This window comes from Hylaeus volcanicus, chromosome 2 (genome assembly GCF_026283585.1).
Source record: "Hylaeus volcanicus isolate JK05 chromosome 2, UHH_iyHylVolc1.0_haploid, whole genome shotgun sequence".
Classification (NCBI taxonomy): Eukaryota; Metazoa; Arthropoda; class Insecta; order Hymenoptera; family Colletidae; genus Hylaeus; species Hylaeus volcanicus.
Window position 1 is genome coordinate 18,536,240 of NC_071977.1, and position 12,525 is coordinate 18,548,764.

The 12,525-nt window shown below is 46.5% G+C and overlaps 1 pseudogene; it reads right to left on the reverse strand.

Annotated features, from left to right (window-relative positions):
- The window catches only part of LOC128873013 (titin-like), a 145,364-nt pseudogene that overhangs the window by 24,431 nt on the left and 108,408 nt on the right, over window positions 1-12,525 (reverse strand).

Consider the following 12,525-nt stretch of genomic DNA (forward strand, 5'->3'; position numbering starts at 1 on the left):
TTATAAACTCTTCTACTACTTCTTCTATAGGTCCTTCAGTTACTGTAGTTACTGGTGCTTTTCCTTGCTCTTCAACTGTCACTACCTCTGTTACCTGTTGTTTTTGGCCCTTACGTTTGACAATTTTCTTCCTTGTGGTCTTCCTTGGGCTGCCTAATTTCGTTACTTCCTCTGTTACTGTCACTTGTTCACGAACCTCTTCTACTTCAGATGGTTTGGCATACTCTGGTTTGGGGAATGGTTTTATGAACTCTTCGACTATTTCTTCTACAGGTCCCTCCGTAACACTTGTCACTGGAGCTTTGCCTTGCTCTTCAACCGTTACTACCTCTGTAACCTGCTGTTCTTTGCCTTTCCGTGTAATAACCTTCTTCTTTGTCGTCTTTTTCGGTTTGCCTTCTTTTGTTGTTTCTTCCGTTACGGTGACTTGTTCTTCTACTTGTTCTATTTTAGGTGTGACGTATTGTAATGGCGCGATTGGTTTCGTACGTTCTTCTGGTATTTCTTCCTCTGTATATTCTCCTCTCTTAAGTTTTATGTGTTCTACATCTTCAATTATTTCTGTAGGTTTCGTTACGACTGTCGTTATTGGTACTTTTCCTTCTTCTTCGATCGTTGTTTCTTCTGTCACTTGTTGTGTTTTTCCACGTCGCCGGATTATCTTTTTCTTCGTTACCTTTTTGGAATCATCCTGAACTTCAGTTATTTTTATTTCAACTTTTTCTTCTTCCTTTGGTGTTACGTCCTCAGCCTCGTCGATTCTCGACGGAACTATTTCTTCAACATCCATCGTTGTCGTCACTTCTTCTATAGGCATAAATTGTTTCTTTGGTATCGATGGCACTTGTGGTTTGATATCTTCCAGTTCTTCTTCAATGACGACGACATCGTCTTCCTCAGCCTCCGTTTTAGGCTTCTTCTTTCTTATTATCGTTTTCTTTGTCTTAACCGCTGCTGCTTCATCGTCTGTACTCCCGCGCCTGAATTTTGTTGTGTATTCCTCAATTACCTCTGTATCGGATTCAATCGTCTGTTGCTGTGGCGTATCGTGTTTTGTTGTGTGTTGTGTAATTGTGATGTGATGTTGTTGCGCTGGTACTTCTGTAGTTTCTGAAATGTATACAGAACAAGTGTGATATGATTAACGTGTCGTGACATTTGTTCGTTTGTTGGTTGCTTTACTTGGTTTGACTTCTCAGTTAATCGCGATATATCGTTGATCGGTAAAAGGGTATTGTATATTTTGCTGCGTAGACCTTTTTATTGTTTGTTTTTTTCTTTCAAGCGTACAAAATCGTACGAACACAGTTTTGTTTATTTTGGTAATGAATGGTATGTCCTGTTGTGTATTCTGTGTGTAATTGCTTTGTGATGTACATCTCGATCGTGTCTGATTCTGTGTGACATCCATACCTACCTTGACCTCATTTCCTTTCCATCTACCCTACCATTTCACGAGCCTACATCCACTTAACCTGCTTGGATCTATTTACACATTTTGCGCGCAGATCTTTTTTCCACTTCGATCGAGCCTCTCCTACTATCTCATGAAAATATTAATGGCTACAGTCAACACGTCATCGGGTCCTTTCCTAATCGTCACTGTTCTCGTCCGTCCCGTCGGTGCCAATTGCATACCTTTATAGCAATAATACTCACCCACAACTTCTTCCAGGTGTTCGGCTTCGATAGAAACGTTCGCTAACTTCGCGAAAGGTATCACAGACTCGGGCAGTTCTGACTCTAGCTCACCAGCAGACAGGTGTTCGGTTACGATTACACCTTGCTGAATCTCATCGACACCTTTGGCCGTCTTACTTTCTGGTTTCGTCACCTTGAACTCGGACGCTACGTCCTCGGGTTGAACTTCGGTCTTCAAAGCGACCTCGCGTTTGATCACGTCCGGTTGAGCGGACGCTTCTTTCGCTACGCCTTTGATCACCTCCTTGGCTTCCTGTTCCGTGGCCGTAACCTGCATCACCTCCAGACTCTCCGACACACGGAATGAGACATCAGCCGTCGCCGTTTTCGTCGTCTTCTCCACCACGAACGTGCTTTCGCTCTCCTGGGGAACTGGCTGCGATTGCTCGATGCTCTCGAATGGAATTTGCTCGGGAACTATTTGCTTCGTTTCAGGTTTCGACGACTCTTCCAGTTCGCCAGTGGCTGACGACGGAATCACCTGAGATTTCTGGGCAACCTGAATGCCCAGGAGACTGGGTTTAGCAGTCTGCGAAGTGGGTTCGTCAGGCGTGGGAAGTCCCGTTTCTGCCTCACCGAACGCAACTTCCGAGATTGACAACGAGAGCAGCTCTTCCAATTGCGGTTTCCCTTTCTGTTCTTCGGGAGCTTTCGGTCTTGGCAGCTCCTCCGTGCTAGTCATCGTCAGTACTTCCGATGTTTCTGCAACTTCTATGCTGGACATCTGAGGCAGCGCTTTGCGCACTTTGGGCGCCTCAGGACTCGGCAGTTCTTTTTCTGCTTCTGTTGAGATCACTTCGGAGACAGTTATGAAGCTCAATTCTTCGACATCGGGTTTTCCCTTTTGACCTTCTGGTTGTTCAAGTTTCTGAAGCTCCTCGACATTGGAGACAGTCAACACTTCGCTCTTCTCGGCCACTTCTCTGCCAGTCATTTGTGGCTGAGCAATTTTCTCGCTCGGCTTGTCAGGTATTGGTAGCGTATCTTCCAGTTCGTTGGACACTACCTGAGACACTGTTATCGATGTCAGCTCGTCTAGTCGTGGTTTTCCTGTTTGTTCTTCAGGCAAGATAGGTTTCTCCAGTTCCTCCACGTTCGTCACAGTGAGAACTTGGCTGGTTTCAGCGACTTCTCTTCCAGATAACGCTGGTTTAGCTGTCACCGAGCTAGGTGCTATTGAACTCTCCAGAGTCTCCTCTGTTTCGTGAGACACCGTTTGAGAGATCGTCAGCGAGGTCAGTTCCTCTACGTTTGGCTGTCCCTTTTGTTCTTCGGGTCCTCGCGTTGTTGTCAACTCCTCTGCGCTGATCATGGTCAACACCTGCGTTGTTTGTGCCACATCGCGACCGAGCATACTGGGTTGAGCCATTTTCTCTGTTGGAACTTCAGGACTAGGTAACACGTCCTCCATTTCCGTGGATACGGTTTGTGATACAGATAGAGAAACGAATTCTTCGAGGCCAGGGACTCCTTTCTGTTCTCCAGGCTTCTTAGCTTCAGCCAGTGTGTCCACGTTCGACATTGTCAACACCTCCATCGTTTCAGCCACATCCCTGCCTATAAGATTTGGTTGCGCTTCTCTTTCGACTGGCACTTCAGGCGTAGGCAGTACCTCTTCAGCCTCGTGAGAAACAACCTGAGAAACAGTCAGTGGTGCCAATTCTTCCACTTGCGGTTTGCCCTTCTGTTCTTCGGGAGCTGTTGGTGCCGCAAGTTCCTCAGCGCTGGCCACCGTCAGGACCTGCATCGTTTCAGCGACGTCCCTTCCAAGCAAGCTCGGCTGAGCTGTCTTCTTTTTCGGAACTTCAGGAACGGGCATCGCCTCTTCTGCCTCGCCAGACACCACGTGTGAAACTGTAAGAGGAGTTAATTCGTCTACTTTCGGTTTACCCTTCTGTTCCTCGGGTCGTTTCAGCGTGAGATCTTCTGTCTCGGCTATTGTCGTCACCTGAGACGTCTCAGCAGCTTCTCTGCCGAGAATATTGAAGTCAGCCTTCTGGTCCTTGGGGGTGGTCTTCAAAGTGAGAACGTCCTCTGCTTCGTTGGAAATTACTTCACTCACTGCCACAGACGTCAATTCTTCTACTTCCACTGTACCTTGTTGTTCTTTCAATTTCGTCATCTTCTCCAGATCTTCGGTGGTCACAGACGTAATCACCTGTAAAACTTCAGGAGCCTCCCTACCAGTTAGACTGGGTTGTGCTTGTTGCTCTTTGGGAGCAATCGCCGCTGGCAGGGTCTCTTCGGTTTCATTGGAAACAACTTCAGTGACCGTGACGGTGCTTAGTCCTTCGAATTGTGGCTTGCCTTTCTGCTCTTCAGGTTTGAACTTTCCTTCGAATGTGTCTTCGCGTTCGCTCACAGTCGTCTCCATCTTCACTGCAGTTTCTATGACTGTCTGGGTCATGGTCGCTTGGGAAGACACTTGTTTCTCTTCGTGGATCTCCTGTATGCTCTGCATGCTCTCTACCATGGAGCCCACGACAGTCTCGAGTAGACTGATGTCCTGGGTTGCTGTGACTCCCTCGCGCTTAAGAGCAACGTCGAAGACGCTTTCCTTGTCTTCCGTGATCGTCTCGGAAACTTGAAGAGATTTCACTTTCTCGATGTCGACGTCCGCTGTTTGAGTTTGCGGCTTGAACGCGCCCTCGAAGGTGCGTTCGCTCTCTTCGACTATATTCTCGTTGACGATGATGCTCTCAAACATGTCCTGGCCAGGGACGGCTACTTGAGGAGTGACATCAATATCTTTAACCTTATCAGGTACGTTCACTTGAGATTCGACCATAGTCGTTTCAACGATATTGCGTTCAGTGATGATAGTGCTGGTGGCTGTCTGCGAGACGTCCAGCTTCTTCTCCTTCAGTTGGGACTCCACTTCCGCGGATGTCACCTCCGTGATGGAAATTCCGTGTCCTTCTTCGAACGTTGGAACAGCTACAGAAGAGACTGTCTTAGGATATTTGTCAAAGGTGCCCTCGCTTTCCGCGCTAGGTGTCTCTTCAACAATGATCGGTTCCAAGGCGTCCTGCTTAGGATGAGCTTTCGCTTCGTGCTTTTCTAGCGGTTGCACAGATCCGGTGCTTTGGTCAATGAACACCTGAGCTGTCTGTGCGACGTCCATGCCTACCTTCGTCAGGGTCACCTCTGCCTTGTTCTCTTCGTATTTCGGTATGGTCATGGTGTCTTCCTTGTCTTGCGTGACGACGTGGGCAACCGTGATACTCTTTCCTTCGACGAAGGTGACCGTGGCGCTGCGTTCGTCGAGCTTCAGTTTACCCTCGAACACCATACTATGCTCTTGAGCAACTGTTTCGCTGATGTCTACACTCTCTAGTGTCGTCTGCGTAGGTTGAGCTTCGAACGCAGTCGGTCGTGGCGCTTGAGGAACTTCTCCGAGTCCTTCTCTCAGATTAACCTCCATCTGCTCGGCGACCTCTTTGCCTTCCATGGCTGGTTTCGCCACTTCTTCGCGAGGCTTCTTCATCTCTGACAGTTCCGTCTCGACGTCTTGCGTGGTAGTCGCCTCGGTAATAGCGATGAACCTGTTTTCATCCACCGTCACGCGAGCACTGGTCTTCTGCATTGTTATCTCTTCGATCTTATCCATTTCCTTCTCCGCCAGGACTTGTTCCGTCATCTCGATTGTCTCGTAAGGCTTCTGGCCCATCTGCGCAGTCGCTGTTGTGGGCTTGATAACGTCCACTTCTCCGGTGGTCAACTGAGGAATGATCTCGGATCTTTCAGCGACTTCGTGGCCAGCAACGATGGCTGGCACGGCTAATCGAGACTTCTCTTCTTGGATGGGCTTCAGCACATCTTCTCGATCAGCCACGCTAACTTCTGTGACGGTGGTCACGCGTTTACCTTCCTCGATAGAAACTTCTACCTTCTGTACGGCTGGTTTGAATTTACCTTCGAAGGTATTCTCCTGATCCTGGACTATATCTTGTGTAACCAGTACGCTTTGGTACACTTCTTGGGTCGACAACGCCGTCTTGGTGTCCGCTTTTGTTATAGTCACCTCTGTGACAGAGTCCTCGACAGAGACTGTCGTCGTTTCAGCGATTCCATGAGTTGTATCCAAACCAACGGAAGCTGCGTGCTTCGAGGGCTTCTCTTCAGACATGTACAGAGACTCCTTGTCAGCGGGAGTTACTTGAGACACGGTCACGATGTTTCTGCCCTCTTCGAGGTCAACGATCGCTTTCTTGTCCTCTGGCATTAAACATGGCACGAATTTGTCCTCGCTCTCTTGAACAACGGGTTGCGACTCGATCAAAGAAGCATACGGAACATGTTCTGGCATTGCTGTTGCTTCGGAAAGTTTCTCTTCGACGAAATCACCGGTGCTGAAGTCGGTAACCTGCATCGTGGTTTCAGCCACTACGTGGCCAGACACCAAGCTCTTTCCAGCGGTTCTCATTTCTGGTAATTCTGTAGATTTGTATTCCTCTTCCTTGTCTTCTAAGACTACCGCAGATACTTGTATGCTTTGTTCTTCAACTACAGACAAGTCTGCCAGAGCTTGTGTTGGCGCTTTGTCCTTACTCAGAAGTCCTTCCGCCTCTGTTGGTTGAGTTTCCGACCTGATCACTGCTTCCAACGGTATATTAGATGGTACGGCGGACGCGGAGACTGGTTTCGACTCCTCTAATTTTCCAGCGCTGGAATCCACAGTGATCTCGGTCTTCTCGGCAATTACGTGGCCAGCGAATTCGACATTGGCTTGTTTCTCGGATGGTTTCTCAGGTATGCGAAGAATGTCTTCTTTGTCAGCTGGAATTTCAGTGGTTGTGGTTGCGCTGATGATCTCGCTGATGGACACTTCAGCCTTGTTGCATATCACAGGCTTGTCTGTGAACTCTTTCTCGGTCTCCGATACGATGGTTTCGGTTTGAACGATGCTCTCGAATGGCAGTCGTTCTTCTTTGGCAGCAAACGTCGCAGGTGTCGGTACAGTTAAATCTCCAGATAGAGCAGCTGGAGTAACCTCCATCATCTGAGCAACCTTGTGCGCATCGAAGCTGAGAGTAGCCTGTTCGCCCTCGATTTCCAGCTTCTTGAAGTACTCTTTCTCCTTGTCCGAAGCTATGGTCTCGGTCACCGTGACTCCTATACCTTCCTCGAAAGAAACGTCGACCATCTTCTTGTCAGGTTGCACGAAATCTTCCATTGGCTTTTCGAGGTCACCAGGAGCAGTTTCGGATGTCACGACACTATGGAAAGTGACGTGATCGGTTGTAGCTATCGCGGTGGTAGTCTCTTCGTGTTTAAACTCGCCGAGATTATCGGTTGTGGTCATTTCGCTCGTTTGGGCCACGATATGTGTCGGAATGTCGAAGCTGGCGGATTTGATCTCGGGCTTTTCTGCTTCTGGCAGCAAGCTTTCTTTGTCTTCGGTTGTCACGGTTGAAACGATCAGACCTTCGCCAGTTACGAACTCAAGATTCGCTTTCTTATCCGTGGGTTTGATCTCGGTGAACGGAACCTCGGTTTCTCTGGTCTGGACTTCTTCAGCAACGGCAGTTTCGATCGGTAATATCGTGGTCTTAGGTTTCATTTCAGTGACGGTTTCATCTGGCATTTCACTGAGACCGGTGTTGCTGAGAACTTCAAATTTGGACGCCACTCCTTGCGTCTCGATGTCGACCGTGGCTTCGGCGCCTTTTGGCTTCTCTCCTCGAGTGAATACACCTTCCTTGTCCTCAGGATAGGTCATGCCAACAACTATACCTTCTCCCTCCTGGAAAACAACTTCAACATTTTTGGTATCAGGCTTCACGTCTTCGTGCCAAGGAGATTCCTTCTCTGATACCGATATCATCGTCTGCTCGACGATCTCCAATCCGCTTTGTTGCTGGCTGGCGTGTTCCTCTTTCGCTTTCTCCTCCTCCAGGATGTTGATGTTGCTCGCAAGGATCGTCTCCTGCATCTCAGCTACTTCGTGGCCACCCGTGATACCCATCGTGACTGTCCTCTCCTTTGGTAGATCCTCAACTTGCAATTTCTCTTCGTTCAGCACGCTCATGACTTCCGTCACCGTGAGCTTCTCGGTCTTCGAGCAGATCTCCACCTCCGCGCTCTGCGTGACTGGCAGAACATCTTCTTCTCTGACCTTCTCCGTCTCAGCGATGTTCGTTTCGGTTACTATCAGTTCCTCCAAAGCATCGCGTTGAGGGATTGCCTTCCCAGACTTTGGTTGATCGACGCTCATATCTGTGGTGCTTTGCTCGGCCAAGGTCTCCGATTTTAAGGCAACCGTGTGGCCAGATATCAACGGTTGAGCTGTGTAGTCTTGTGGTCGGGCATCCGGGCTATAAACGTTCTCACGATCGTGTGGAATTATCTCCAATACCGTCGCGCCTGGTCTAGGTTCCGTGAGCTCCACAATGGCCGTTTTTCCGTCTGGTCTTGCGTCGATCTTGTATAGATCCTCCTTCTCCGCGACCTCTTGCATGGCTACCGTGACGCTTTCCAATGGAACATGGGATGGTTGAGCCACACCTGACGCTGGCTTCTCTTCAGGCACGTATTCTCCCGTTGGGGAATGGGTCCTTACCTCTTCGATCATCGTGGCGTCCTGCGTGGTGTATTCCGTGCTGGCGTAGGCTCCCTTGACTTCAGAGATCTGAGTGTACTCGGATTCTTGTTCGCTGGCTACCACCATGGTAGTATGGACACTTTCGATTTCGTTCATAGCGATCTCAGCAACCTTGGAGTCAGGAACTTTGTCTTCTTGGACAGGTGCCAAGTCCTCATCAGCCACAGTTTCGGCCACGACGGTTTCCTGCAAGCCTATTGGTTCTATCTTCGCCACTCCAGACGATGGAACGTCCTTTGCTATTTCACCTAAGTTATCTTCAGGCTGGGTCATCTCCACCTCCAATGATACCACCGGATGAGTGGGTACAGTTTTTCCACGATGGGATTCCGGCATTTCGAAGATCTTCAGGTCAGCCTCTTTCTCTATCGAGGTGGTTTGGAACACCTCTACTCCCCTAATGGCGTCGTAACTCGTTTCCACTACGCGTTCTTCTGGCTTGGTCGCTTCCTCCATTCTCTCCTCGCGGTCGTGAGTCAGGGTTTCCTGGATCACCTTCGCCTCTGTTAATTGCACTGTCACGGTTCCGCTTTCCTGGACGTACTTCAGTTCATCCATGAAGTCTGACGGATAATCCGCTGTCTGGATTTCGGAGACCAGTACGTATTCTTCGGGTCTGATCGACGTCTCGGCCAGCACTTTGGTGGGTTTCTGCTCTGGCTGATAAATTCCTTCTGATTCTTGAACGAGCGTGCTCGCTATAGAACCGATCTCCAGAGAAGATATCGAAGTCTCGGCTGTTTTCGTCGCTGGCTTATCACCTGGCTGATAATCCCTCTCCTTCTCAGAGGGTACAGTTTCCACGGTTACAGCTGATGGGATTTCGATGATGTTCAAATCAGCCACGGCCTGCTTCGTTTCCTCAATCGTCAAGCTACTTTCTGTGTCCTGGGTTTGCACGGTGGACACGGAGACCCCTTCCAGCAAGGTGACGTTTGTGGTAGCTTCGAAGGTGTCAGTTTTTCGTTCGGAGACATATATTCCCTCGCTCTCTTGAATCACATTCTGTTGTACAACTGCTGTCTCGTTTCCATATGAAATTCCAATCTGTGCCTTTTGACTGGGTGGCAGTCTTCCTGGTACATACTCGCCCTCTTTTTCGGGAGCGTGCATTTCCTCGGTGACACGTTGTCGTTGAGATATTATAGTTTGCGTGGCAATCTCCGTGGGAACTATCAATTCCGGGTAGTATTTTCCTGGTTTGTCCTCGGCGCGAACTTCCTCCACAACCAGAGGTTCGACCGCGGTGACGTTGACTCTGGGTTTCGTTGGGACCGTTTTCATCGGTTCCAGCTTGTCCTCTGCTAAACCTTCCTGAACTTCGTAGACCGACAGCCCCACTTGCGGCAATATGGTGTCCTCAGCCTTGGCAGTCAGTGGCGTCACGAAGTCCTCGGTTGGCACTTCCTTCTGACTGACCATCGTCTCGTAAACGGTTGTCGCCTCTTGAACAGTTACGCTGACGTCTGCCGTCTTGCTGATTTCCTGTTTGGTTATGGTCAAGCTGGACAGACCCGCGTCGTTGGTCAGTGTTTCGCTGACGACGACACCTTCCGACGGAATTATCGCTGGCGTTGCCTCGTAAGATGTGGGCTTGAATGTGTCGGAGAATTCACCCGTGGAAGCTTGCACGGTTGTCTCGGTGGTCGAGTAGGGTTCCATTGGTGAGATGGAAAGTGATGCTTTGCGTTCGATGGGCTTAATTTGGCTGATGTCGTCGATTTCTTTCTCTTGAACAGCCACCAAGTGCTCCGTCAACGGGATAATGGTATCCATAGTGAGCTTTGCTTTCTCTAATTCAGGTTTTCCAGGTGCCTGCTCGGTAGTACGATCTAAAGGCACCACTTGGTGACGTTGACTAGAAACATTCAAAACCATGGAAGCCATAGATCTGTCTTCCTTAATATCGAACTCCTCGATTTCCTCTAATTCAACCTCATCGCGGGCAATTTGCGACCGTTTAGGCTTCAATCCTTTCTTTACCTTTTCTATAATCTCCTCCTCCTCCTCCTCTACCTCTACCTCCTTCTCTAAATCGTCGCGTTTCTTTTGCTTTTGAGTCAGTCTGCCCTTCCTGTCTGTCTCAACGATTACAGTTTCGATCTCTTCCTCGATTTCCTCCACGTCCCTTTGCTTCTTCTTCTCCTGTTCCGTTTCTTCGATCTCTACAATCTGAACCCCCTCGTCCCTATCTTCCATTTTCTCCTCGATCTGTTCCGTTGGTTTTGTATCTTTGCGTTTGCGCAGTGTTGTGTGTGCCTGCCGTGTGTCCTCGTATTCTGTGGAAAGTATGTGAGAATTCTTTTGTGTCAATCGGATAACGAGTGTTCGCATGTAACTGACTCGCTCGCTCGCTCGCTCGCTCGCTCGCTCTCTCTCACTTGCTATTAAGAAAACCATTCTTTTTCAGACTTCATGCGACGAGCCACTGAGCGGATGCTTTTGCTAAGACAAGAATCGTGCTTCAACGAAACAAGAGTGAACAACCTACGGACAGTGCACGGCGGACGAGCTTGTGTAATGTTAAAAATAAAAAGGAAACAAAAAGGTTGGAGTGAAAAAAAAACAGCGGATATGGTGTGTGTGGACAGCGTGTTTCATTTCTACGCGTCTTCCAAAGGTATCGTATAGTTTTATCTGATTGTAGTGAGTTGTCGAGTATGTTCTTTCTATTTCTCAATTTCAATTTTAAACAAATACAGATTTAGAATGAGATGGTGTCAAAATGATTCGAATAAAAAGAAATTAAGGTAGTAGATGTTTATTAGAATTTATTTTGAATAAGGAATACGCTGTTGAACAGGTTTTATTCAAATAAAATTTCATTCAAAGGAAAATGTATTCGAATAAATCAATATTTGAACGAAAATTAATTTGAATAAAATTCTGTTTGAATAAGAATTTATACGAATTGCACACAACTCTGATGTTTAATAATATTAAATAAAAACCTGATATTTTAAAATGAATAAAATATAAATTTTATTGTTGACAATGATGAATAGAGATAGAGAATGTCGATTCATAAAAGAAAATATTACCTTTCTCAGATAAATAATTGAACAGGACTAGGCCAGATAAACGATCAATTATTTGAGGAATACATTGGTATATTTGATTTTTGCAAAGTTCGATTTTTATGTAAAAGAGAATGCTTGTAGACCACTAATAGGCTATAAAGTAATTCAGATTTTAAAATAAAATATATTGAAATATTACAAAGTACTTACTCAACAGCCTAATGTTGTTTTCTGTTCATAGCGGATATTAACCCTTTAAAGACGAGAAAACTAATTTTTCATGAATATATCTAAAACTATATAGTCAAAACTAAACATTAACAATAAAGAATCTGTACTATTTCACTTTAACCTATATTTTCTTATTATAATTTTTAATGTATCGACTAATCATTAACTTACGATAAAAGTGTAAAGACGTTACCTCAATATTATTTTTTTTTTAAATTTCGTCCTGCTTGGGTTAACATCGCCACACTATTTACCATAATACTTCGTTCTCGATAATGGCATAAATTGTTCGACAGTGTATCTCTGTGACCGTATTCAGGAATGTAAACCGTACTCGTATCATTGTTAAATTACGATGTCTCTGGAATGTTCATTTGGCGGTATGTAATGTGCAGTGGTATTGAGTAAAAGGCGCTAGGGCGTACGTTGTTTTATTAACAAGTGATGCGTGTGTGAGATTCGTGTAGTAGTAGAAAGAAATAGAAATAGCCGGCCGGAAGTCAAACCAACATGAACACAAAAAAAAGAGGGAAAAGTGCTTGTCTGTTACACATCGTGCTTGCTATCAATGGAACAAAATGAAACAAAAAAACATATAAATCTCACATCTAATTACCTCGTATGTAGGACAACATTGTTATGCAGAGATTCATGTGAGTGTGTAACTTGAATGTGTAACAGTAACAAGAAGTATGTAAAAACAGCAAAGTTGCATTCAACAGTACTGACTAACAGAAAATTGTAGACGCCGTGTGTTTAGAAACTATGAAACATCCTGTTCGTGAGATTATCGTTGAAATCATCCGTGTATAATTGTTTGATGTAACGCGATAATATTCTCTAATATCTATTTCATAGTTTCCTGCAAAGTAGATAACACGAACAAATTATGCAACTGATGAGATGATATAAAAGTACAAAACACGTTGTATTATTCACTATCAAATACATGAACATGACTGACGGCAA